Source organism: Lissotriton helveticus, chromosome 3_1 (assembly GCF_964261635.1).
Source record: "Lissotriton helveticus chromosome 3_1, aLisHel1.1, whole genome shotgun sequence".
Lineage (NCBI taxonomy): Eukaryota > Metazoa > Chordata > Amphibia > Caudata > Salamandridae > Lissotriton > Lissotriton helveticus.
Window position 1 is genome coordinate 2,047,382,886 of NC_136061.1, and position 27,698 is coordinate 2,047,410,583.

The following is a 27,698-nucleotide window of genomic DNA, read 5'->3' on the forward strand; positions in this document are numbered from 1 at the left end:
GAATGTCAGAAGAGTTTTTCTGAATTACGTACTGCTTTGTGTTCTGCTCCTGTGTTGGGTACTCCAGATTATAGTAAGCCTTTTACACTCTATGTGCATGAACGAGAAGGTTGTGCATTGTCAGTTTTAACACAACAATTTGGAGACAAGCAAACGCCATGTGCCTATTTTTCGGCTACATTGGATCCAGTAGCCAAGGCATTGCCTAGTTGTCTCAGAGCAACAGCAGCAGCGGCGATTTCCATTTGTCAATCTGCTGGATTGGTATTAGATCACACTCTTGTTGTTATGGTACCACATGCAGTGGATACTCTCTTGAACAGAACAAAAACGCAACATCTTACGAGTGCTCGCTTGTCTGGGTATGAGTTGACGCTTTTAGCTAGCCACATACATATCAAGCGATGTAATGTTTTAAATCCAGCAACATTGTTAGCTAATCCCGAAGAGGAAGATATACAAGATCAGCATGATTGTTTTCTTCGTACAGAGGAGGAAACGAAAGGCAGAATACATTTAAAAGATACACCATTCGTGGATCCGGATGGGAGCCTATGGGTAGATGGGTCGTGTTTTAAGCTTCCTAATGGTGATACGACTGCAGACTATGCTGTTACCACTTTGCATACAGTAGTGGAAACTGCATGCATTACACATAGTTCGTGGCTCATAGTTTCGGTCGCTTGTGGAAGGAAAGAGGATTCTTTACTTCCCATGGGACTAAAATACAGCATGGTCAGTTGGTTACTGACCTTCTCGAATCACTTGGCTTGCCTATCCAAATAGCGATTGTGAAGTGTAGTGCACATAAAAAGATCACTGATGATGTGGGTCGTGGGAATGCTTTTGCAGACGAGGTAGCAAAAGAAACAGCAAAAGATGTTAAGAGTCGTATGCATGTTGCAGGTCCTGCAAGATGGGGTGGAGAAGCAGGTATGTGTGAGGACACAGTGGAAAGTGTGAAGATGATTCAAGGAGAAGCAACTGAGAAGGAATTGAGTAAGTGGAGAGAGAGTACAGGAATGTTGGACACGACAGGGTATTGGATGGAATTGTCAGAACACCAACGATGGTTGTTACCAGATGCCTATGTACTGCCTGTAGTTACTATGGCGCATGGTCCGGCTCAAATCAGTTCGAAAGGAATATGTAAGCTTCTGGCTCCAGTATGGCAGAATGAAGGTATTCCTAAATGTGCGGAGAATGTGGTAAAGCATTGAATTGTTTGTCTGATGCATAATCCAGGAAAGGGAACACCAACTCCGGCTGGTCATTTTGCTCCTCCTACATATCCTTTTGAGGTTTAACAAATAGATTACATTCATATGGAACGTTCCAATAACCTCAAGTATGTCCTGGTGGTGGTCTGTGCCTTTTCCAGATGGATAGAGGCCTACCGCCTAAAGGATAATACTGCCTTGTCCACTGCCAAAGTCCTCTTGAAGGAGTTCTTCCCGAGGTTTGGTTTGCCGCGCATTGTCTGGAGTGACAATGAAAGTGAATTTGTGGGTCAAATTATGAAGAAGGTGTGTGCGGGTCTTGGGATTAGGCAGAAATTCCATGCGGCAAACCATCCTCAGTCAGCGGGTTAGGTAGAGTGCTATAATGGCACTCTCAAGCTCAAATTAGCAAAGATCCAGGCCAGCACGGGCCTTGCCTGGCCCGACGCCTTACCTTTGGCACTTCTCTCTACGAGAACAACTGTACATTCTCGTTTAGGACTTAGTCCTTATGAGGTCGTTTTTGGATGCCCATCCAATGTTTGGGGAGTCCCGCGACCTAAAAAAGTACTCGATTGATTACTTGCATGACCTCACCACTAAATTACGTGTTATTCATCAACAGGTCCAAAACGCTTTGCCGGAGGCTTCCTCAGATCCAGGTCATTCCAACCTGGTGACTTTGTGTGTCTCAAAAACTTCCAGAGGAAGAAGAATCTGGAACCTCGTTGGGGGTCGCCGCAACAAGTGCTTTTGACGACACGTACAGCTGTAAAAGTCGTTGGGAAAAAAAACTGGGTCCACGGCGTGCACTGTAAGAGGGTACCCTTGCCTTTACCTTATGATCAGTGGGTCCAAGAAGGCATTGGTGATAGTGAATGTGAGAAAGTACCCCGATTCGTACCTTTCAGTAGTGCACGCCTGGACTAGACAAGTCAAGTTCTGAGAAAGAAGACGACGACTTGCTGCAGGAAGCTGTACCACCACATTTGAGATTGGACACGACTAACCCAGAGACTTTGTTTCGAGACCAAACGATACCTGCCAAGACATGGTACAACTTAAGACCCAGGTTTCCGAAAGACAATTGAACTTTGTTTTCTTTTTCTTCGATTACCTATTTTTTTAAAGACATTTCCTTTCACTATCCATCAAGTTGCAGGATCACGGTATGAGTCTTAGGCTGTGACCTGAATAGTGACTAGGTCAACAGGACTTGCAGTGTCATAGGACGGCTAATAATCACAGCTAAGTGATCCAGTAAGATTACCGTGAGCAACGCCTTTAGAGTAATGGATACTAAAGTGGAAGAGAATGATGTTAAGATTGTAAAAAGAAATAAGTATAAGAAACTATTGTTTAGTCGATGTGTTGTGTTTCTATCTAGGACCCGAATTCGATATTCCCGATTTATGCCCTTATATGGCTATGATAAATAATACCCTTAAAGAGGCATAAGAATCATATCCATATTTAGTAATAGCCCATGCAGTCCAAATACGGCAAGGCTACTCCCCTAGAGTCCTAGAAAGTACAACGCGTTCTTTAAACAAACCAAGCCTCCAGCAGCCTGGAAAATCCCCCTGCTCTTGTTTTGATTTGCACAAGAACTCCTAGAGTCAGAAAGAACTGTTAGTTCTTGGTGAAGTCTTATGTCCAACCTTACGTCAAACCCGGCACCTTTCAGGTATAAATATACCAACGTTGCCTTAAGCAAACACACGGTGGTTTGGAGCAGAGCGGCCATCTACTTGCCCGGAAGTCCAGCTGATGCGAGAGCCGAAGTAAGCCGCCCCTCCCTTTTGACGCACTGAGAGAGACGCTGTCTTTTTCTCCAGCTGAGAAAATCCAGCTCCGGTGTTTCCAGTCACCCTTGAGGGTTGCTGGGATATCGAGTCCTGAGAGAGAGATACAAGACCTCCTTCATTCTAAGAACCAAGGTACGGAGCTGACTAAACCCTTAAGAGTATTCTTGATTCAGATCCTTGGCAAAAACCCAACTTAACTTAAATTGCAACTTACTTACTCATTCCCACGTATTAGGCTTAGGTCAGGTAGACCGGGGTAGGCGTAGATTAGAAGCACCAGTTGAGTACGTTAGTCAATGTTTTTATGTATGTATATATATTTTATCCATTTTAAAGTATCATATGGTCAAGAAACCATATCAATGCTTTTACAGTATTATTTCATAATACTCCTTTTACTGTACGCACTTTACTTTATAATAAGTATTGCAATTGTGGCAATTCATTTCTCTTGCATGAGAAAGAAGACTGCTCAATAAATAACACCTTTTATTGAAAACGCCCGTCTCTCTATTTCTCTGTACTCTGGTGAAACTAAGTATGCACGATTGACTGAGTGAAATAGTTGTCTATTGTTTTCACACGACTCTAGAGATACACTCTTTATTCTGAGGGAGCAAAGTTGTCATGTTTATGCGGTTGTCAGAAGCTAATCCCTTCTTGTCTAAATCCGGAGAGTTAACTCTTTCCTGAAAATTCGAGAAAGTTTCTAGTGACCTCTGAGCTAGCTGGCAAAACTAATTAAGTCTAATATAGTCAGTAGAGACCTAGTCGACCTCAGTCCTACGTCTACACTGCTGTTTATATTATTCCAATGCGCAGAGCCTATTGGGAATATAGGAACTACACAACATGGCGCCCAACGTTTGGTAAGGCGATAATCTAACGCAAGACATTAGAGTAACTCAGTCGTGCTTTTTCACACGGACACTTTTTTCCCGTAAAAACTCCAAAAGACGTCTGGATTGGGTAAAAGGTTAAAATCCGCCAGACCTTAGTAGGAAGAGATTCCTATGTATAGTTTTTGGTTTAGCCAACGTTGAAAGATACAATGTTCCAAAATATTGTGCACCTAATCTTTGTTTCCTTAAAACTTGCTCTGCAACAAACTTTCAGTCAGCAAATGGCAGAAAGTGACAATGAAAGGGAGAAAGCTAGAATAGCAGCTCAACTCCTAGCGGATGACACAAGTCTCCAAGATGAAGACCCGAATGCTATAATCATTCCGGTAAATGTAAGAAGAACTATAACTAAAAACCTTATAGCAAATGGAGTATCAGTCATATTCGTGGTAGAGGCCCATGAATATCAGCAGACAGAGGTATTCTATTCATGGATAAATTTTCCAGCAGCACATGCTGTAACACACGAATTCCACTATTACAAAATAGGGGAACCTCCGGATGAATACCCTCTTTTCGAGGACGTTGAAATCCCACTAACTTACCAGGAGCACCTGCTCTGGTTTAATGGCGCCCTAAAAACATCAAAATCACATCAGCAGGCTCGGTCCACTAGGTAGACCAGGAGCCACGTGGCCGGTTCTAGCCAGCTACACACCACATCCCGACATTGAAGAAATGTCAAGTGAAGAACTCTCAGTTAAACTAAAAGAATTGACAAAGGCATATAGAGAATTAGTTCAATTGGCTATGGATGATATAACATATCTCCAGAAATTGAAAGAAACAGATATAGCAGAACAACCTTTTGAACTTGCCAGAATCATAGAAAAATCCTATGAAGAACTAGGTAGAGATAGTTTGGGTGGGAAACCAGTAAAACCCCAACTAACTGAAAAACCTGAAAAAACATTTATTAAAAATAATATAAACACTCCAAAAAAGAGTTCGGATGGTAATAAACAATCCACTCCCAGAGAAAAACGATTCCAGTCCAGAGGAAGGTCTCCTCAACGGAGAGAAAGATCTCCAGACCGAGGACACAAGTCTCCCCAGAGGGAGCCCTCTGAGAAAAGATACAACCTTAGAGATAGGGATAAATTAAGAAAACCTGACAGATATCAAGATATTGATACACGTCCCTCTCGATCTTTTCAGACTTCCTCACAGAATTCGGAAAGAAGAGGACGGTCAGAACACAAGGAAGAGCACGTCAAGTCCAAAGACAAGGAACCTGCTCATCAAAGTAAAAAATTACAATTTCCAAGAAAGAAGGTAGCCAGTATTAAAATAATAAAAACATGCAGAGGATACTGAGGACACAACTGAAAAACGGAGAGTGGGCCCAGACAATGCTAGACAGCGCAGCAGAAGTGACCATAGCTCGCAAGATCCTGATGAATCTTCTGGAGACAGTGGACACAAATGAATACATTCAAGTGGAAACTGCAGACACCAGAGTTAGCAAACCCCATAAGTTATACGAAATAACATTACGTATAGAGGGGGACAAGACTAGTAAAGTAAGGGGTCTCTTTTGGGATAACCTTTCGAAAGGCTATGACATACTGTTAGCTGAGAAAGACTGGTCACCGGAGTTTGTCAGGGAGTGCCCTCGTGGCGAAGAAATGATTATGTCTGCCTTCTCAAATCACATTCCAATTCATAAAAAATACACATTAGCAAGAAAATGGGCAGTAGCCCAAGCTCCTGCAGTATATAAAAATCATGTAGGATGGGATGAGGATTCTCCTCACCATAAAAGCCAGTTAAAAAATCAACCCACTGCACAAAGGCAGTACCTAGTTAAACAAGAAGCTAAAAAGCAAGTCAGGGAGATCTTAGATCAACTTGAATATCAGGGGGTGATTGAAACATGCACCTCACAAATGAACAATCCTTTGTTTCCTGTCTCCAAGCCAGACGATTCATATCGTCTAGTTTTGGACTACAGACACCTAAACTCCTGCTGCAAAACATTTGCAGTACAAAACTCACACAGTGCAGCACTAATGAATAACATCGTGCGCAAAAAATATAAAACAACATTAGACATCTCTAATGGATTCTTTTGTCAAAATATTGCACCTGGAAGCAGGTATTTGACCGCTTTCTCAATAATGGGGTCGCACAAATACTTCTGTCGACTCCCACAGGGATTCAAGAATAGCCCAGGATTATTCTCAGCAAGAGTAACAGAGTTACTACAAATATATGATGATGAGGCATTATCTTATATCGATGACATCTATCTCACAGATGATGACCTGGAGACACACTTGAAAAGAGTGAACACCATAATACTTGGGTTTTCAGCTGAGGGTTACAAATTCAACTTTAAAAAGTCACGAATTGCCCATCTAACTGTCCTATTTTTAGGATATGAATTATCAAGTGAAGGCAAAAGCCTAGCAGACAACTTCTTAGGGAAGTGTGCTGTACTTCAAGCACCTAAAACGCTGAAGAACTTACAATCAATACTAGGTTTCCTGAATTTCGGAAGAACATACATTCTAAATTATGCAGAGAGGGTTAAACCTCTCTATGAATTAATAAAACCTGATTTCAAACCAATAAATTGGACTCAGAAACACACAGAAATTTTAAGATCATTGCAAACAGACATGTTAGCTAAAACTAAATTGCAAACTCGCGAAAACGTACGCAACCTTGTAATCCGAGTCATCCCAGGAAGATGCAGATTCACGTACCTAACCTCTAATGAGGGAGAAACGGTACCAATAGCTTACAAATCACACTTGCACACACAAGCTGAAATGAAATTCAGTTCTACTGAAAAGATTCTAATAGCGGTTCAAACTGCTGTAGCAAAAGAAAAAGCCCAAGCCCGAGGCAGAAGAATAACTGTTTTAACAGCAGAATCAGCCCTTGAGGCATTAACAAGCCCACGCAATTTGACTGCTGTGGCATTAGATCCAAAATTGATACAATGGGAAAATTCTCTTGCTGCAGAAGACGTGAAATACTATTTTGACCCGAAAATTAAAAAACTAGAAGATCTAGGATATGAAGAAGAATATCCTCTGCCAATCGAAATTCTGCCTCTTGAACAGTACACATGTGTAATCTACATGGACAGATTTGCACAACACTACGATGCAGAGAAAAAATCCTACAACGCAGCATGCGCGATTGTTAAAGGTCGCTGGCGCTTTGGGAAATTCAGATCAATAGTCACCAAAACTGAATCACTCAGAAACTGTTCAGCTGAGCGAGCTGAAATAAGATCTTTAAAGATGGCGCTTGAAAATGCCGATCGTGAATTCCCGACACTAATAGTGTGCAATTCGCATTTCTGCGTCAAGTCTTACAATAATGACATGCAGACATGGATTCAAAACGGTTACAAAGATGACACAGGTGCCACAATAAAGCATAAAAAGCTCTGGGAACAAGTAGTTCTTTTGCAGAAAGAACTACAAAAGACTCACGTGATCCATACATTGAGTCATCAACGTGACGGCGTTCACGTTGCAGGGAATTCTTTGGCTAACAGAGCCACAGCGGAAGTGGTTCAACCGGCTTCCGTAGCCACAAAAAAGTGTTCTAAAAAAACACATAGACGGAGAAAGCATGCTAGCGGTGAAACCCTCATTAAAAGGCGACTATGCAGCATTACCTCTAGGCTATACACTCAATAATATATACATAATTGAAGCAAACTCCGTTCCTTTTGCTAAAATCCCTGGAGTGGGGGATAGAGTAATTCCAAACACGAACAGGAGAGTCTTATTAATAGCACACGCACACATGGGAGAGGGTCTAAGACACCTAGAGATCGTGAAATCTCTAAAAGAATTACAATCAGAATACTGGTGGCCGGGGATGAGCTTGCAACATTACAAATTTGCAAAAGATTGTCTGGACTGCAACAGAGATCGCAGTCGTGAACCGGACCAGACTAATGCCAGGACACCTCTATTAGAAAGCATAAGGCAATCTAGACGCAAAAATCCAGCAGGAGGAATGCGATCCCATAAATATTAAGACTAGATTCACTTAAAATGCAGACACCAGCACTCGGCTGACACCAGAACTGTTATACAAAGATTTGTGAGTCTTTATCGGCACATACGCAATTGGCATGCTACATTCTGACCAGGGTCCTGCGTTTAGCTCTAGGGCTTACATGGAGGCCATGGCCAGCATGGGCATTGCATTGCGGTACTCTTCTCCATTCCATACCGAGGGAAATGCGGTAGTGGAAAGAAAAAAACGGGACATAAAGCAATCTATAACGGCGAGGGTATTAGGTTCGGGTGATGGGTGGGTCAAACATTTAACAAGTGTCCAACGTAGTCTTAACAATTTGCCAAGAAATTCTCTAAAAGGTCTCACTCCCTACGAACTATTGTTCAATACTAGAATGCATATCCAGGACTTAGATAGTCACACTTAAGTGGTAGAAGAAAAAGCCTTTGGTATCAAAGACCGTTTGGCTGTTTTACAGGACTTAAATGAAACAAGAAGAAGTCTGAGTAATATAAAGCTAAAGCCAACAGCCACTGAAGAAAAACCACCTGTCCCAGCAAGACCTGTCTGGATTCCAAAGATTGGGGATCTGGTCAGAGAAAAGATCGCGGTGAAGAAGGCGTTTGGGCCTCCGTACAGAAAAGCAGTACCTGTCTTAGCTGTCCGCGGAACAAGATCAGTAGTACTACCGCCCCTTGCTGGTAAAAAGGAGAACCGAGTTGTATCCATCGACCTGGTAAAACCACAATCATGTGGCCAATAATAGGTAGTAGGCCCAGTGGACTCCCAAGAAATAGCAGAAGACCAAATTTGCTACAATCCAAGAGGTTCAAACTGATGACTAATCACTTTTGATAAACCTGTAGTGAATAAAAAAGGACTATGCAACAAAGCCATGGAACTTGTGCCTCTTGAAACCCAAATTGCAACAGTTCGTCAAGAAACACCTGTCTACAATGATGTAGCATTGGACTATACTAATGTCTCAAAAAAAGATCCAAAGACCAAAGAAAATCCGGAAGCAATTCCAACAATTGACAGAACTGCATCTGGCTACTTCATCAATTTCGATGACTTTTCTGATGATCCAAGTGAACATGAAGAAACGCCAGCAACAAAAACTTTCAAAGACAAAGTAACTGAACTCTATCATCAACTCAAAGAAACCTATCTGATTTCTCCATGGATTGAATTTTGGATTGTGTTAGGTGTACTTTTCCTCCTGCTTTGGCTCATCATGGTTGTTTGTTTGGGAAAAATTATTGAAGGAAAATACAGTACAATGGACACAGCAAGTCAGAACATCAACTTGGTCCTAAAGCCTCACAAGTCATCTCACATCGAGAAAAGAGAACTGTCATCAGTGAACATCACAGCCAATCCACTACCCGGTGGGGTAGCATGGGACAAAACGGATTATGAAATTTATGGCCCGATTGAGGTCTTGAAATATCCACACCAGTTCATGGTTTCAGTAAGTGACTTTGTAAAACCAAGTAGTTTTTCGATGATTGGGACTTTGAAAATATTGATAATATGATGTCAGATTTAGTAATGTCAGCTAAATTCCAGAACATGATTATTTGCAGGGTTCATCAAATTATGAAGAAATGTACTGTTATAATCGCTATGGTCATCACTATTTGCATAAAACTGCTCAACCTAGAAATGTTTTTAATTATAACCAATGGGAACATTGTGCAACTCCGCCTAAAGGCAGCTTGAAAGCATTTTATGCAAAATTCCCATACTTCTCAGGGTTTAACACAAGTGATGCAGAAACGTTTTATTTTAAAATGGTAAATAAGACAGAAATGAAAACAATGTTGACAAATACTAAATTGATTTATTCTGAAACATTTTATGAAAAAATGACTATATTTGGTTTTGAATTCTGGAAAAACAAAAACCATCTGGGGTACAAAAGAATGGCAGGTTTAAGGGTTAGAAACATTATTTAGAGCCTGCATGATCCCAGAACAATTAATATTCCTGAATGACACCATTCAGCAAACAACCTGTCTTGGTCTAGCCAAGATAAAAGACTTAAATAAACTGTGTATTCCGAAGCCCATACCTGATAGTAATAGCACTACAGATGTGGAGATAGACGTATCCCATATTTTACACCAAAACAGAACAAAGCCTGATTGGAAAAAATTGTTTATTCTGGCCCACAGACACAAATAACTGTCAAGATAGATTCCTGAACAAAATACAGGGGTTCAAACAGAACAGGCCAGACCCAGGATATTCCCAGAGACAACATCCAGGGATATTTATAACATACAGTGAAGGGAAACTATGCCTTAAGTGGCTACAAAAATCCACACTGACTGAAATTAAGCAACACTTGACTTTACTTAAAGACGGTGCTGACTTGAGTGATTTCATACTGGGACCACGCAAACAGCGTCAAAAATGATTCATATACACCGGCATATACGCTGCTTACAACGAGGCTTGGAAAGTAACACAAACTGAAACAGCTGAAAAAATACGAGAAATTGATCGTATTCATTTGGAAAAATCACTTTCTGTAGTGGACAATGGGTTAACGACTTTTTCCTCTAGAATATATTCACTGGACAGCATTCTATCATCTGCTATTGATATAATAGAGCAGTACTTGCTAATGTTACAACATGGTCAGTCCCAATTACGTTCTATTGTACAACTTGGCTGGACGTTGCATAACCTGCGTTCAGGCTACGTGCCATGGCGTTTAATCAACACATCATCAAGTGGAGAAGTGTGGCTCAATGGTTAGAGCAGGCAGACCTTGATGCAGAGCTCTGGCCAGGGACCAGGGTTCGATTCCCGCCTCGGCGGGTCTCCGGCTCATTAATTCCCCTGACTGGATATTCTCGCCTCAGTGCCTGTTCTGATCATGGGTCCCACGCTGCAACTCTGGGCAATAGCTTGCTTAGTCTCCACAACGGCCCCAAAAGCGCTGGGATGCCTGGCTGCACCTGGGGGGTGCCCAGGAGTGGACATTTCCCAGGAAAGCCAGGAAGGGTTCCTAAGCGGTACACGGACAGCGCCGGGACACCTCCGGTGGAGGTAGCTGTGTGCTTTACAAATTCCGACATTTACATTTTTATTTATTATTCTCTATCTTTAACCTTACTGATAAACAAATCAGTTTGGCACAAAAAGGAGCAGACTATACGATTCTGAGCATTGAAACGCTTGAGAGATTACCATTGACAATGTCAGAAAGACCTGTCATTGAATGATTACAATCCCAATAAAAACTTTCCAGTTTAAGTATTGCCAAAAATATATACCAGCAGGCCTGTATGAAAGGTTGGGTAAAGGATACATCAAGTCAACATGGAAATTACCTTATACACACAAATGTTATAGTGAAGGGAAAAAAGAGGTATTTCTTAGTGGTAACAATTGTAAAAAATCACTAAGCTGTACAATTCTATGTCAAGGTATCAACTTGCATGGAGCCTGCGAAGGGTCTTCAAATAACCTTTCATGTCACCTGCACGGCACTCCTGCAACACAGATAGAGCCATTCTTTAGACAGCTTTCCAACGGCAGCTACGTTCTAATAAGTGACCAAAGCTGTTGTGGCATGGTGCCAGGAAAAGCCTAACTCGTGAGCGTTAGTTCCATGGTCACTTGCTGTATGCAACAAAAATCCAGACATGGAGGCGGCAATATGACCTTCTTTGAATATCTCTTCTATTCGAATTGATACTTTAAGCAGAATGAAGTCTATTATTTTACAGACAACTGTGCCTTTAACCTTGTCCAAAGAGACGTATGAACTGCAAGTTGCAAGGACAGCGGCAGAGATACATTCCCTATTATCAACAAATTGCCTTGTGCATTTCGTAGAAATGTTAGGTCAAATTTTAAACATGTCTGATACCATTGACATCGCACATGTATTTAAGACAATTTTTTCGGGACTGTTTTGAAACAGTTCTGGGCATTATCCCGAATTTTGTGCATTCGTTATTTGGCAGTCTGCCTCTTCTTTTGGGACTCGTAGCAGGAATTTTATTTTTGATCCTTCTGCTCCGATATGGCAAACCAAGCCACTGACAAGACTCCAGCAACGATGGGAGAAACGATCCAAGCTATACGCTACCGGGACCGCATCACTAAAGTCCTCGGATTTGCCCGGCTAAGACATCTACGTACAACTTGGTTTCTTTCATTCAGACCAATCTGGCAAGATTACATCTTACCTATGCTTCGATGTATGCTATGCGGAGAAGAATGCGTGTTGGAAATCTGTCTTACACTACCATCAGCAGTACCAATGGATATCGATACTTTGCTAGGTCCGGTAACGACTCATGCATCGTGTTGTCCCCAGCGGCTACCTATTCTGATGACGGCATTCGTTGAGACTTCACCACTACGAGTAGGTGGCGGTGAAGTACGAGAGGAAAGCAGCACCAAACAAGTACAACCTTCTGTGAGCATTGCTGATCCTGACATCGATGATAGCAATCATTCTCACATATGCACAATTACAGCATTTTCGAACTTGGTCGAACTTTCACCTGATGTTGTAGACCAATTTTTTGCAAGCCTGTCTGAAATGATGTTCTCCCCTGAACAAAAAGAATAACTTTTTAAAACAACGAGCACACACGTTCCCTGAACTCTGAATTCGGCCTTCAGTTTTTGATAAACACAGCTACTGAAAACAATTGGAACTATTTTTTCCCCTGAAAGCGAAATTATTTTTTTTTCACTTCCAAAATATTTACCCTTTTTTCTGGCACAAAGTACTCTGCTTAAAGTAGAACTATTCTTAGAGAACAGAGCTTCTATTTTAGGAACTCTAGAGACAATATTTTACCTCAGCCTCTAGCACATGTACGGTACAAAAGGGGGTGGTGATGGACGGAGCATCTGAATCAATCAAACACTCACACCCAGTCAAAGGATCTGGGTTTAATCCATCACCGTTCTTTAGCCCACTCTGCCACCCCAGTTCTGACATGGCTATATGCAAATCAGTCTGACCCTGTGCCTCATGGGAACAGTCCAGCCCGAACTGCCAAGCCATGTCTTCCCTGGACCGGAAACAAGCTTCCGAGGACCGGTTTCTGGCATTCCAGCCGTCTTCAGCCCGGCTTGCTTGAATCCAGTTGGAAAGTGAGCAAGGGACTCACGTCTGAGCATACCCTGCCACACTTATGGCGGCCAAAAGCGGTACAAAAGGGGGTGGTGATGGACGGAGCATCTGAATCAATCAAACACTCACACCCAGTCAAAGGATCTGGGTTTAATCCATCACCGTTCTTTAGCCCACTCTGCCACCCCAGTTCTGACATGGCTATATGCAAATCAGTCTGACCCTGTGCCTCATGTGAACAGTCCAGCCCGAACTGCCAAGCCATGTCTTCCCTGGACCGGAAACAAGCTTCCGAGGATCGGTTTCTGGCATTCCAGCCGTCTTCAGCCCGGCTTGCTTGAATCCAGTGGCAAAGTGAGCAAGGGACTCACGTCTGAGCATACCCTGCCACACTTATGGCGGCCAAAAGCGGCACAAAAGGGGGTGGTGATGGACGGAGCATCTGAATCAATCAAACACTCACACCCAGTCAAAGGATCTGGGTTTAATCCATCACCGTTCTTTAGCCCACTCTGCCACCCCAGTTCTGACATGGCTATATGCAACTCAGTCTGACCCTGTGCCTCATGGGAACAGTCCAGCCCGAACTGCCAAGACATGTCTTCCCTGGACCGGAAACAAGCTTCCGAGGACCGGTTTCTGGCATTCCAGCCGTCTTCAGCCCGGCTTGCTTGAATCCAGTGGCAAAGTGAGCAAGGGACTCACGTCTGAGCATACCCTGCCACACTTATGGCGGCCAAAAGCGGTACAAAAGGGGGTGGTGATGGACGGAGCATCTGAATCAATCAAACACTCACACCCAGTCAAAGGATCTGGGTTTAATCCATCACCGTTCTTTAGCCCACTCTGCCACCCCAGTTCTGACATGGCTATATGCAAATCAGTCTGACCCTGTGCCTCATGGGAACAGTCCAGCCCGAACTGCCACGCCATGTCTTCCCTGGACCGGAAACAAGCTTCCGAGGACCGGTTTCTGGCATTCCAGCCGTCTTCAGCCCGGCTTGCTTGAATCCAGTGGCAAAGTGAGCAAGGGACTCACGTCTGAGCATACCCTGCCACACTTATGGCGGCCAAAAGCGGTACAAAAGGGGGTGGTGATGGACGGAGCATCTGAATCAATCAAACACTCACACCCAGTCAAAGGATCTGGGTTTAATCCATCACCGTTCTTTAGCCCACTCTGCCACCCCAGTTCTGACATGGCTATATGCAAATCAATTTGACCCTGTGCCTCATGGGAACAGTCCAGCCCGAACTGCCAAGCCATGTCTTCCCTGGACCGGAAACAAGCTTCCGAGGACCGGTTTCTGGCATTCCAGCCGTCTTCAGCCCGGCTTGCTTGAATCCAGTGGCAAAGTGAGCAAGGGACTCACGTCTGAGCATACCCTGCCACACTTATGGCGGCCAAAAGCGGTACAAAAGGGGGTGGTCATGGACGGAGCATCTGAATCAATCAAACACCCACACCCAGTCAAAGGATCTGGGTTTAATCCATCACCGTTCCTTAGCCCACTCTGCCACCCCAGTTCTGACATGGCTATATGCAAATCAGTCTGACCCTGTGCCTCATGGGAACAGTCCAGCCCGAACTGCCAAGCCATGTCTTCCCTGGACCGGAAACAAGCTTCCGAGGACCAGTTTCTGGCATTCCAGCCGTCTTCAGCCTGGCTTGCTTGAATCCAGTGGCAAAGTGAGCAAGGGACTCACGTCTGAGCATACCCTGCCACACTAATGGCGGCCAAAAGCAGTACAAAAGGGGGTGGTGATGGACGGAGCATCTGAATCAATCAAACACTCACACCCAGTCAAAGGATCTGGGTTTAATACATCACCGTTCTTTAGCCCACTCTGCCACCCCATTTCTGACATGGCTATATGCAAATCAGTCTGACCCTGTGCCTCATGGGAACAGTCCAGCCCGAACTGCCAAGGCATGTCTTCCCTGGACCGGAAACAAGCTTCCGAGGATCGGTTTCTGGCTTTCCAGCCGTCTTCAGCCCGGCTTGCTTGAATCCAGTGGCAAAGTGAGCAAGGGACTCACGTCTGAGCATACCCTGCCACACTTATGGCGGCCAAAAGCGGTACAAAAGGGGGTGTTGATGGACGGAGCATCTGAATCAATCAAACACTCACACCCAGTCAAAGGTTCTGGGTTTAATCCATCACCGTTCTTTAGCCCACTCTGCCACCCCAGTTCTGACATGGCTATATGCAAATCAGTCTGACCCTGTGCCTCATGGGAACAGTCCAGCCTGAACTGCTAAGCCATGTCTTCCCTGGACCGGAAGCAAGCTTCCGAGGACCGGTTTCTGGCATTCCAGCCATCTTCAGCCCGGCTTGCTTGAATCCAGTGGCAAAGTGAGCAAGTCTAGCACATGTACAGCATTTGTATAAATATGTGATGAAATGGTCTCGACCTTCTTTTCTGTATTCAGAGCCATTTCATGTGTAATTTTCGCAATTCATTCAGCTGATATATATATGCATTTAACTGAATGATAACACTGCTTGAAAAGCGTACAGTACCAATACTCATTTTCGTGTATTTGCCATATACCATTTCAAATGCAATTTATATATTTTGGGGTGGGTTGGAAAACACACATGCAGTGTTATGTTTAATATTGCTTAGTTTTTAGTAATGATGGACATTAATTTGTGGAGTGGGTGTTTTGTTTCTATCTAGGACCCTAATTCGATATTCCCGATTGATGCCCTTATATGGCTATAATAAATAATACCCTCATAGAGGCATACGAATCATATCCATATTTAGTAATAGCCCATGCAGTCCAAATACGGCAAGGCTACTCCCCTAGACTCCTAGAAAGTACAACGCGTTCTTTAAACAAGCCAAGCCTCCAGCAGCCCGGGAAATCCCCCTGCTCTTGTTTTGATTTGCACAAGAACTCCTAGAGTCAGAAAGAACTGTTAGTTCTTGGTGACGTCTTATGCCCAACCTTACGTCAAACCTGGCACCTTTCAGGTATAAATATACCAACGTTGCCTTAAGCAAACACACGGTGGTTTGGAGCAGAGCGGCCATCTACTTGCCTGGAAGCCCAGCTGATGCGAGAGCCAAAGGACGCCGCCCCTCCCTTTTGACGCACTGAGAGAGATGCTGTCTTTTTCTCTAGCTGAGAAAATCCAGCTCCGGTGTTTCCAGTCACCCTTGCGGGTTGCTGGGATATCAAGTCCTGAGAGAGAGATACAAGACCTCCTTCATTCTAAGAACCAAGGTACGGAGCTGACTAAACCCTTAAGAGAATCCTTGATTCAGATCCTTGGCAAAAATCCAACTTAACTTAAACTGCAACTTACTTACTCCTTACCAGGTATTAGGCTTAGGTCAGGTACACCGGGGTAGGCGTAGATTAGAAGCACCAGTTGAGTACGTTAGTCAATGTTTTTATGTATGTATATATATTTTATCCATTTTAAAGTATCATATGGCTAAGAAACCATATCAATGCTTTTACAGTATTATTTCATAATACTCCTTTTACTGTACGCACTTTACTTTATAATAAGTATTGCAATCGTGGCAATTCATTTCTCTTGCATGAGAAAGAAGACTGCTCAATAATAACACCTTTTATTGAAAACGCCCGTCTCTCTATTTCTCTGCACTCTGGTGAAACTAAGTATGCACGATTGACTGAGTGAAGTAGTTGTCTATTGTTTTCACACGACTCTAGAGATACACTCTTTATTCTGAGGGAGCAAAGTTGTCATGTTTATGCGGTTGTCAGAAGCTAATCCCTTCTTGACTGCCACACTTATGGCGGCCAAAAGAGGTACAAAAGGGGGTGGTGATGGAGGGAGCATCTGAATCAATCAAACACTCACACCCAGTCAAAGGATCTGGGTTTAATCCATCACCGTTCTTTAGCCCACTCTGCCACCCCATTTCTGACATGGCTGTATGCAAATCAGTCTGACTCTGTGCCTCATGGGAAGAGTCCAGCCCGAACTGCCAAGCCATGTCTTCCCTGGACCGGAAACAAGCTTCCGAGGACCGGTTTCTGGCATTCCAGCCGTCTGCAGCCCGGCTTGCTTGAATCCAGTGGCAAAGTGAGCAAGGGACTCACGTCTGAGCATACCCTGCCACACTTATGGCGGCCAAAAGCGGTACAAAAGGGGGTGGTGATGGACGGAGCATCTGAATCAATCAAACACTCACACCCAGTCAAAGGATCTGGGTTTAATCCATCACCGTTCTTTAGCCCACTCTGCCACCCCAATTCTGACATGGCTATATGCAAATCAGTCTGACCCTGTGCCTCATGGGAACAGTCCAGCCCGAACTGCCAAGCCATGTCTTCCCTGGACCGGAAACAAGCTTCCGAGGACCGGTTTCTGGCATTCCAGCTGTCTTCAGCATGGCTTGCTTGAATCCAGTGGCAAAGTGAGCAAGGGACTCACGTCTGAGCATACCCTGCCACACTTATGGCGGCCAAAAGCGGTACAAAAGGGGGTGGTGATGGACGGAGCATCTGAATCAATCAAACACTCACACCCAGTCAAAGGATCTGGGTTTAATCCATCACCGTTCTTTAGCCCACTCTGCCACCCCAGTTCTGACATGGCTATATGCAAATCAGTTTGACCCTGTGCCTCATGGGAACAGTCCAGCCCGAACTGCCAAGCCATGTCTTCCCTGGACCGGAAACAAGCTTCCGAGGACCGGTTTCTGGCATTCCAGCCGTCTTCAGCCCGGCTTGCTTGAATCCAGTGGCAAAGTGAGCAAGGGACTCACGTCTGAGCATACCCTGCCACACTTATGGCGGCCAAAAGCGGTACAAAAGGGGGTGGTCATGGACGGAGCATCTGAATCAATCAAACACCCACACCCAGTCAAAGGATCTGGGTTTAATCCATCACCGTTCCTTAGCCCACTCTGCCACCCCAGTTCTGACATGGCTATATGCAAATCAGTCTGACCCTGTGCCTCATGGGAACAGTCCAGCCCGAACTGCCAAGCCATGTCTTCCCTGGACCGGAAACAAGCTTCCGAGGACCGGTTTCTGGCATTCCAGCCGTCTTCAGCCTGGCTTGCTTGAATCCAGTGGCAAAGTGAGCAAGGGACTCACGTCTGAGCATACCCTGCCACACTAATGGCGGCCAAAAGCAGTACAAAAGGGGGTGGTGATGGACGGAGCATCTGAATCAATCAAACACTCACACCCAGTCAAAGGATCTGGGTTTAATACATCACCGTTCTTTAGCCCACTCTGCCACCCCATTTCTGACATGGCTATATGCAAATCAGTCTGACCCTGTGCCTCATGGGAACAGTCCAGCCCGAACTGCCAAGGCATGTCTTCCCTGGACCGGAAACAAGCTTCCGAGGATCGGTTTCTGGCTTTCCAGCCGTCTTCAGCCCGGCTTGCTTGAATCCAGTGGCAAAGTGAGCAAGGGACTCACGTCTGAGCATACCCAGCCACACTTATGGCGGCCAAAAGCGGTACAAAAGGGGGTGTTGATGGACGGAGCATCTGAATCAATCAAACACTCACACCCAGTCAAAGGTTCTGGGTTTAATCCATCACTGTTCTTTAGCCCACTCTGCCACCCCAGTTCTGACATGGCTATATGCAAATCAGTCTGACCCTGTGCCTCATGGGAACAGTCCAGCCTGAACTGCTAAGCCATGTCTTCCCTGGACCGGAAGCAAGCTTCCGAGGACCGGTTTCTGGCATTCCAGCCATCTTCAGCCCGGCTTGCTTGAATCCAGTGGCAAAGTGAGCAAGTCTAGCACATGTACAGCATTTGTATAAATATGTGATGAAATGGTCTCGACCTTCTTTTCTGTATTCAGAGCCATTTCATGTGTAATTTTCGCAATTCATTCAGCTGATATATATATGCATTTAACTGAATGATAACACTGCTTGAAAAGCGTACAGTACCAATACTCATTTTCGTGTATTTGCCATATACCATTTCAAATGCAATTTATATATTTTGGGGTGGGTTGGAAAACACACATGCATTGTTATGTTTAATATTGCTTAGTTTTTAGTAATGATGGACATTAATTTGTGGAGTGGGTGTTTTGTTTCTATCTAGGACCCTAATTCGATATTCCCGATTGATGCCCTTATATGGCTATAATAAATAATACCCTCATAGAGGCATACGAATCATATCCATATTTAGTAATAGCCCATGCAGTCCAAATACGGCAAGGCTACTCCCCTAGACTCCTAGAAAGTACAACGCGTTCTTTAAACAAGCCAAGCCTCCAGCAGCCCGGGAAATCCCCCTGCTCTTGTTTTGATTTGCACAAGAACTCCTAGAGTCAGAAAGAACTGTTATTTCTTGGTGACGTCTTATGCCCAACCTTACGTCAAACCTGGCACCTTTCAGGTATAAATATACCAACGTTGCCTTAAGCAAACACACGGTGGTTTGGAGCAGAGCGGCCATCTACTTGCCTGGAAGCCCAGCTGATGCGAGAGCCAAAGGACGCTGCCCCTCCCTTTTGACGCACTGAGAGAGATGCTGTCTTTTTCTCTAGCTGAGAAAATCCAGCTCCGGTGTTTCCAGTCACCCTTGCGGGTTGCTGGGATATCAAGTCCTGAGAGAGAGATACAAGACCTCCTTCATTCTAAGAACCAAGGTACGGAGCTGACTAAACCCTTAAGAGAATCCTTGATTCAGATCCTTGGCAAAAATCCAACTTAACTTAAACTGCAACTTACTTACTCCTTACCAGGTATTAGGCTTAGGTCAGGTACACCGGGGTAGGCGTAGATTAGAAGCACCAGTTGAGTACGTTAGTCAATGTTTTTATGTATGTATATATATTTTATCCATTTTAAAGTATCATATGGCTAAGAAACCATATCAATGCTTTTACAGTATTATTTCATAATACTCCTTTTACTGTACGCACTTTACTTTATAATAAGTATTGCAATCGTGGCAATTCATTTCTCTTGCATGAGAAAGAAGACTGCTCAATAATAACACCTTTTATTGAAAACGCCCGTCTCTCTATTTCTCTGCACTCTGGTGAAACTAAGTATGCACGATTGACTGAGTGAAGTAGTTGTCTATTGTTTTCACACGACTCTAGAGATACACTCTTTATTCTGAGGGAGCAAAGTTGTCATGTTTATGCGGTTGTCAGAAGCTAATCCCTTCTTGACTGCCACACTTATGGCGGCCAAAAGAGGTACAAAAGGGGGTGGTGATGGAGGGAGCATCTGAATCAATCAAACACTCACACCCAGTCAAAGGATCTGGGTTTAATCCATCACCGTTCTTTAGCCCACTCTGCCACCCCATTTCTGACATGGCTGTATGCAAATCAGTCTGACTCTGTGCCTCATGGGAAGAGTCCAGCCCGAACTGCCAAGCCATGTCTTCCCTGGACCGGAAACAAGCTTCCGAGGACCGGTTTCTGGCATTCCAGCCGTCTGCAGCCCGGCTTGCTTGAATCCAGTGGCAAAGTGAGCAAGGGACTCACGTCTGAGCATACCCTGCCACACTTATGGCGGCCAAAAGCGGTACAAAAGGGGGTGGTGATGGACGGAGCATCTGAATCAATCAAACACTCACACCCAGTCAAAGGATCTGGGTTTAATCCATCACCGTTCTTTAGCCCACTCTGCCACCCCAGTTCTGACATGGCTATATGCAAATCAGTCTGACCCTGTGCCTCATGGGAACAGTCCAGCCCGAACTGCCAAGCCATGTCTTCCCTGGACCGGAAACAAGCTTCGGAGGACCGGTTTCTGGCATTCCAGCTGTCTTCAGCCCGGCTTGCTTGAATCCAGTGGCAAAGTGAGCAAGGGACTCACGTCTAAGCATACCCTGCCACACTTATGGCGGCCAAAAGCGGTACAAAAGGGGGTGGTGATGGACGGAGCATCTGAATCAATCAAACACTCACACCCAGTCAAAGGATCTGGGTTTAATCCATCACCGTTCTTTAGCCCACTCTGCCACCCCAGTTCTGACATGGCTATATGCAAATCAGTTTGACCCTGTGCCTCATGGGAACAGTCCAGCCCGAACTGCCAAGCCATGTCTTCCCTGGACCGGAAACAAGCTTCCGAGGACCGGTTTCTGGCATTCCAGCCGTCTTCAGCCCGGCTTGCTTGAATCCAGTGGCAAAGTGAGCAAGGGACTCACGTCTGAGCATACCCTGCCACACTTATGGCGGCCAAAAGCGGTACAAAAGGGGGTGGTCATGGACGGAGCATCTGAATCAATCAAACACCCACACCCAGTCAAAGGATCTGGGTTTAATCCATCACCGTTCCTTAGCCCACTCTGCCACCCCAGTTCTGACATGGCTATATGCAAATCAGTCTGACCCTGTGCCTCATGGGAACAGTCCAGCCCGAACTGCCAAGCCATGTCTTCCCTGGACCGGAAACAAGCTTCCGAGGACCGGTTTCTGGCATTCCAGCCGTCTTTAGCCTGGCTTGCTTGAATCCAGTGGCAAAGTGAGCAAGGGACTCACGTTTGAGCATACCCTGCCACACTTATGGCGGCCAAAAGCAGTACAAAAGGGGGTGGTGATGGACGGAGCATCTGAATCAATCAAACACTCACACCCAGTCAAAGGATCTGGGTTTAATCCATCACCGTTCTTTAGCCCACTCTGCCACCCCAGTTCTGACATGGCTATATGCAAATCAGTCTGACCCTGTGCCTCATGGGAACAGTCCAGCCCGAACTGCCAAGGCATGTCTTCCCTGGACCGGAAACAAGCTTCCGAGGATCGGTTTCTGGCTTTCCAGCCGTCTTCAGCCCGGCTTGCTTGAATCCAGTGGCAAAGTGAGCAAGGGACTCACGTCTGAGCTTACCCTGCCACACTTATGGCGGCCAAAAGCGGTACAAAAGGGGGTGGTCATGGACGGAGCATCTGAATCAATCAAACACCCACACCCAGTCAAAGGATCTGGGTTTAATCCATCACCGTTCCTTAGCCCACTCTGCCACCCCAGTTCTGACATGGCTATATGCAAATCAGTCTGACCCTGTGCCTCATGGGAACAGTCCAGCCCGAACTGCCAAGCCATGTCTTCCCTGGACCGGAAACAAGCTTCCGAGGACCGGTTTCTGGCATTCCAGCCGTCTTCAGCCTGGCTTGCTTGAATCCAGTGGCAAAGTGAGCAAGGGACTCACGTCTGAGCATACCCTGCCACACTTATGGCGGCCAAAAGCGGTACAAAAGGGGGTGGTCATGGATGGAGCATCTGAATCAATCAAACACCCACACCCAGTCAAAGGATCTGGGTTTAATCCATCACCGTTCCTTAGCCCACTCTGCCACCCCAGTTCTGACATGGCTATATGCAAATCAGTCTGACCCTGTGCCTCATGGGAACAGTCCAGCCCGAACTGCCAAGCCATGTCTTCCCTGGACCGGAAACAAGCTTCCGAGGACCGGTTTCTGGCATTCCAGCCGTCTTTAGCCTGGCTTGCTTGAATCCAGTGGCAAAGTGAGCAAGGGACTCACGTTTGAGCATACCCTGCCACACTTATGGCGGCCAAAAGCAGTACAAAAGGGGGTGGTGATGGACGGAGCATCTGAATCAATCAAACACTCACACCCAGTCAAAGGATCTGGGTTTAATCCATCACCGTTCTTTAGCCCACTCTGCCACCCCAGTTCTGACATGGCTATATGCAAATCAGTCTGACCCTGTGCCTCATGGGAACAGTCCAGCCCGAACTGCCAAGGCATGTCTTCCCTGGACCGGAAACAAGCTTCCGAGGATCGGTTTCTGGCTTTCCAGCCGTCTTCAGCCCGGCTTGCTTGAATCCAGTGGCAAAGTGAGCAAGGGACTCACGTCTGAGCTTACCCTGCCACACTTATGGCGGCCAAAAGCGGTACAAAAGGGGGTGGTCATGGACGGAGCATCTGAATCAATCAAACACCCACACCCAGTCAAAGGATCTGGGTTTAATCCATCACCGTTCCTTAGCCCACTCTGCCACCCCAGTTCTGACATGGCTATATGCAAATCAGTCTGACCCTGTGCCTCATGGGAACAGTCCAGCCCGAACTGCCAAGCCATGTCTTCCCTGGACCGGAAACAAGCTTCCGAGGACCGGTTTCTGGCATTCCAGCCGTCTTCAGCCTGGCTTGCTTGAATCCAGTGGCAAAGTGAGCAAGGGACTCACGTCTGAGCATACCCTGCCACACTAATGGCGGCCAAAAGCAGTACAAAAGGGGGTGGTGATGGACGGAGCATCTGAATCAATCAAACACTCACACCCAGTCAAAGGATCTGGGTTTAATACATCACCGTTCTTTAGCCCACTCTGCCACCCCATTTCTGACATGGCTATATGCAAATCAGTCTGACCCTGTGCCTCATGGGAACAGTCCAGCCCGAACTGCCAAGGCATGTCTTCCCTGGACCGGAAACAAGCTTCCGAGGATCGGTTTCTGGCTTTCCAGCCGTCTTCAGCCCGGCTTGCTTGAATCCAGTGGCAAAGTGAGCAAGGGACTCACGTCTGAGCATACCCTGCCACACTTATGGCGGCCAAAAGCGGTACAAAAGGGGGTGTTGATGGACGGAGCATCTGAATCAATCAAACACTCACACCCAGTCAAAGGTTCTGGGTTTAATCCATCACCGTTCTTTAGCCCACTCTGCCACCCCAGTTCTGACATGGCTATATGCAAATCAGTCTGACCCTGTGCCTCATGGGAACAGTCCAGCCTGAACTGCTAAGCCATGTCTTCCCTGGACCGGAAGCAAGCTTCCGAGGACCGGTTTCTGGCATTCCAGCCATCTTCAGCCCGGCTTGCTTGAATCCAGTGGCAAAGTGAGCAAGTCTAGCACATGTACAGCATTTGTATAAATATGTGATGAAATGGTCTCGACCTTCTTTTCTGTATTCAGAGCCATTTCATGTGTAATTTTCGCAATTCATTCAGCTGATATATATATGCATTTAACTGAATGATAACACTGCTTGAAAAGCGTACAGTACCAATACTCATTTTCGTGTATTTGCCATATACCATTTCAAATGCAATTTATATATTTTGGGGTGGGTTGGAAAACACACATGCATTGTTATGTTTAATATTGCTTAGTTTTTAGTAATGATGGACATTAATTTGTGGAGTGGGTGTTTTGTTTCTATCTAGGACCCTAATTCGATATTCCCGATTGATGCCCTTATATGGCTATAATAAATAATACCCTCATAGAGGCATACGAATCATATCCATATTTAGTAATAGCCCATGCAGTCCAAATACGGCAAGGCTACTCCCCTAGACTCCTAGAAAGTACAACGCGTTCTTTAAACAAGCCAAGCCTCCAGCAGCCCGGGAAATCCCCCTGCTCTTGTTTTGATTTGCACAAGAACTCCTAGAGTCAGAAAGAACTGTTAGTTCTTGGTGACGTCTTATGCCCAACCTTACGTCAAACCTGGCACCTTTCAGGTATAAATATACCAACGTTGCCTTAAGCAAACACACGGTGGTTTGGAGCAGAGCGGCCATCTACTTGCCTGGAAGCCCAGCTGATGCGAGAGCCAAAGGACGCTGCCCCTCCCTTTTGACGCACTGAGAGAGATGCTGTCTTTTTCTCTAGCTGAGAAAATCCAGCTCCGGTGTTTCCAGTCACCCTTGCGGGTTGCTGGGATATCAAGTCCTGAGAGAGAGATACAAGACCTCCTTCATTCTAAGAACCAAGGTACGGAGCTGACTAAACCCTTAAGAGAATCCTTGATTCAGATCCTTGGCAAAAATCCAACTTAACTTAAACTGCAACTTACTTACTCCTTACCAGGTATTAGGCTTAGGTCAGGTACACCGGGGTAGGCGTAGATTAGAAGCACCAGTTGAGTACGTTAGTCAATGTTTTTATGTATGTATATATATTTTATCCATTTTAAAGTATCATATGGCTAAGAAACCATATCAATGCTTTTACAGTATTATTTCATAATACTCCTTTTACTGTACGCACTTTACTTTATAATAAGAATTGCAATCGTGGCAATTCATTTCTCTTGCATGAGAAAGAAGACTGCTCAATAATAACACCTTTTATTGAAAACGCCCGTCTCTCTATTTCTCTGCACTCTGGTGAAACTAAGTATGCACGATTGACTGAGTGAAGTAGTTGTCTATTGTTTTCACACGACTCTAGAGATACACTCTTTATTCTGAGGGAGCAAAGTTGTCATGTTTATGCGGTTGTCAGAAGCTAATCCCTTCTTGACTGCCACACTTATGGCGGCCAAAAGAGGTACAAAAGGGGGTGGTGATGGAGGGAGCATCTGAATCAATCAAACACTCACACCCAGTCAAAGGATCTGGGTTTAATCCATCACCGTTCTTTAGCCCACTCTGCCACCCCATTTCTGACATGGCTGTATGCAAATCAGTCTGACTCTGTGCCTCATGGGAAGAGTCCAGCCCGAACTGCCAAGCCATGTCTTCCCTGGACCGGAAACAAGCTTCCGAGGACCGGTTTCTGGCATTCCAGCCGTCTGCAGCCCGGCTTGCTTGAATCCAGTGGCAAAGTGAGCAAGGGACTCACGTCTGAGCATACCCTGCCACACTTATGGCGGCCAAAAGCGGTACAAAAGGGGGTGGTGATGGACGGAGCATCTGAATCAATCAAACACTCACACCCAGTCAAAGGATCTGGGTTTAATCCATCACCGTTCTTTAGCCCACTCTGCCACCCCAATTCTGACATGGCTATATGCAAATCAGTCTGACCCTGTGCCTCATGGGAACAGTCCAGCCCGAACTGCCAAGCCATGTCTTCCCTGGACCGGAAACAAGCTTCCGAGGACCGGTTTCTGGCATTCCAGCTGTCTTCAGCCTGGCTTGCTTGAATCCAGTGGCAAAGTGAGCAAGGGACTCACGTCTGAGCATACCCTGCCACACTTATGGCGGCCAAAAGCGGTACAAAAGGGGGTGGTGATGGACGGAGCATCTGAATCAATCAAACACTCACACCCAGTCAAAGGATCTGGGTTTAATCCATCACCGTTCTTTAGCCCACTCTGCCACCCCAGTTCTGACATGGCTATATGCAAATCAGTCTGACCCTGTGCCTCATGGGAACATTCCAGCCCGAACTGCCAAGCCATGTCTTCCCTGGACCGGAAACAAGCTTCGGAGGACCGGTTTCTGGCATTCCAGCTGTCTTCAGCCCGGCTTGCTTGAATCCAGTGGCAAAGTGAGCAAGGGACTCACGTCTAAGCATACCCTGCCACACTTATGGCGGCCAAAAGCGGTACAAAAGGGGGTGGTGATGGACGGAGCATCTGAATCAATCAAACACTCACACCCAGTCAAAGGATCTGGGTTTAATCCATCACCGTTCTTTAGCCCACTCTGCCACCCCAGTTCTGACATGGCTATATGCAAATCAGTTTGACCCTGTGCCTCATGGGAACAGTCCAGCCCGAACTGCCAAGCCATGTCTTCCCTGGACCGGAAACAAGCTTCCGAGGACCGGTTTCTGGCATTCCAGCCGTCTTCAGCCCGGCTTGCTTGAATCCAGTGGCAAAGTGAGCAAGGGACTCACGTCTGAGCATACCCTGCCACACTTATGGCGGCCAAAAGCGGTACAAAAGGGGGTGGTCATGGACGGAGCATCTGAATCAATCAAACACCTACACCCAGTCAAAGGATCTGGGTTTAATCCATCACCGTTCCTTAGCCCACTCTGCCACCCCAGTTCTGACATGGCTATATGCAAATCAGTCTGACCCTGTGCCTCATGGGAACAGTCCAGCCCGAACTGCCAAGCCATGTCTTCCCTGGACCGGAAACAAGCTTCCGAGGACCGGTTTCTGGCATTCCAGCCGTCTTTAGCCTGGCTTGCTTGAATCCAGTGGCAAAGTGAGCAGGGGACTCACGTTTGAGCATACCCTGCCACACTTATGGCGGCCAAAAGCAGTACAAAAGGGGGTGGTGATGGACGGAGCATCTGAATCAATCAAACACTCACACCCAGTCAAAGGATCTGGGTTTAATCCATCACCGTTCTTTAGCCCACTCTGCCACCCCAGTTCTGACATGGCTATATGCAAATCAGTCTGACCCTGTGCCTCATGGGAACAGTCCAGCCCGAACTGCCAAGGCATGTCTTCCCTGGACCGGAAACAAGCTTCCGAGGATCGGTTTCTGGCTTTCCAGCCGTCTTCAGCCCGGCTTGCTTGAATCCAGTGGCAAAGTGAGCAAGGGACTCACGTCTGAGCTTACCCTGCCACACTTATGGCGGCCAAAAGCGGTACAAAAGGGGGTGTTGATGGACGGAGAATCTGAATCAATCAAACACTCACACCCAGTCAAAGGTTCTGGGTTTAATCCATCACCGTTCTTTAGCCCACTCTGCCACCCCAGTTCTGACATGGCTATATGCAAATCAGTCTGACCCTGTGCCTCATGGGAACAGTCCAGCCTGAACTGCTAAGCCATGTCTTCCCTGGACCGGAAGCAAGCTTCCGAGGACCGGCTTCTGGCATTCCAGCCATCTTCAGCCCGGCTTGCTTGAATCCAGTGGCAAAGTGAGCAAGTCTAGCACATGTACAGCATTTGTATAAATATGTGATGAAATGGTCTCGACCTTCTTTTCTGTATTCAGAGCCATTTCATGTGTAATTTTCGCAATTCATTCAGCTGATATATATATGCATTTAACTGAATGAT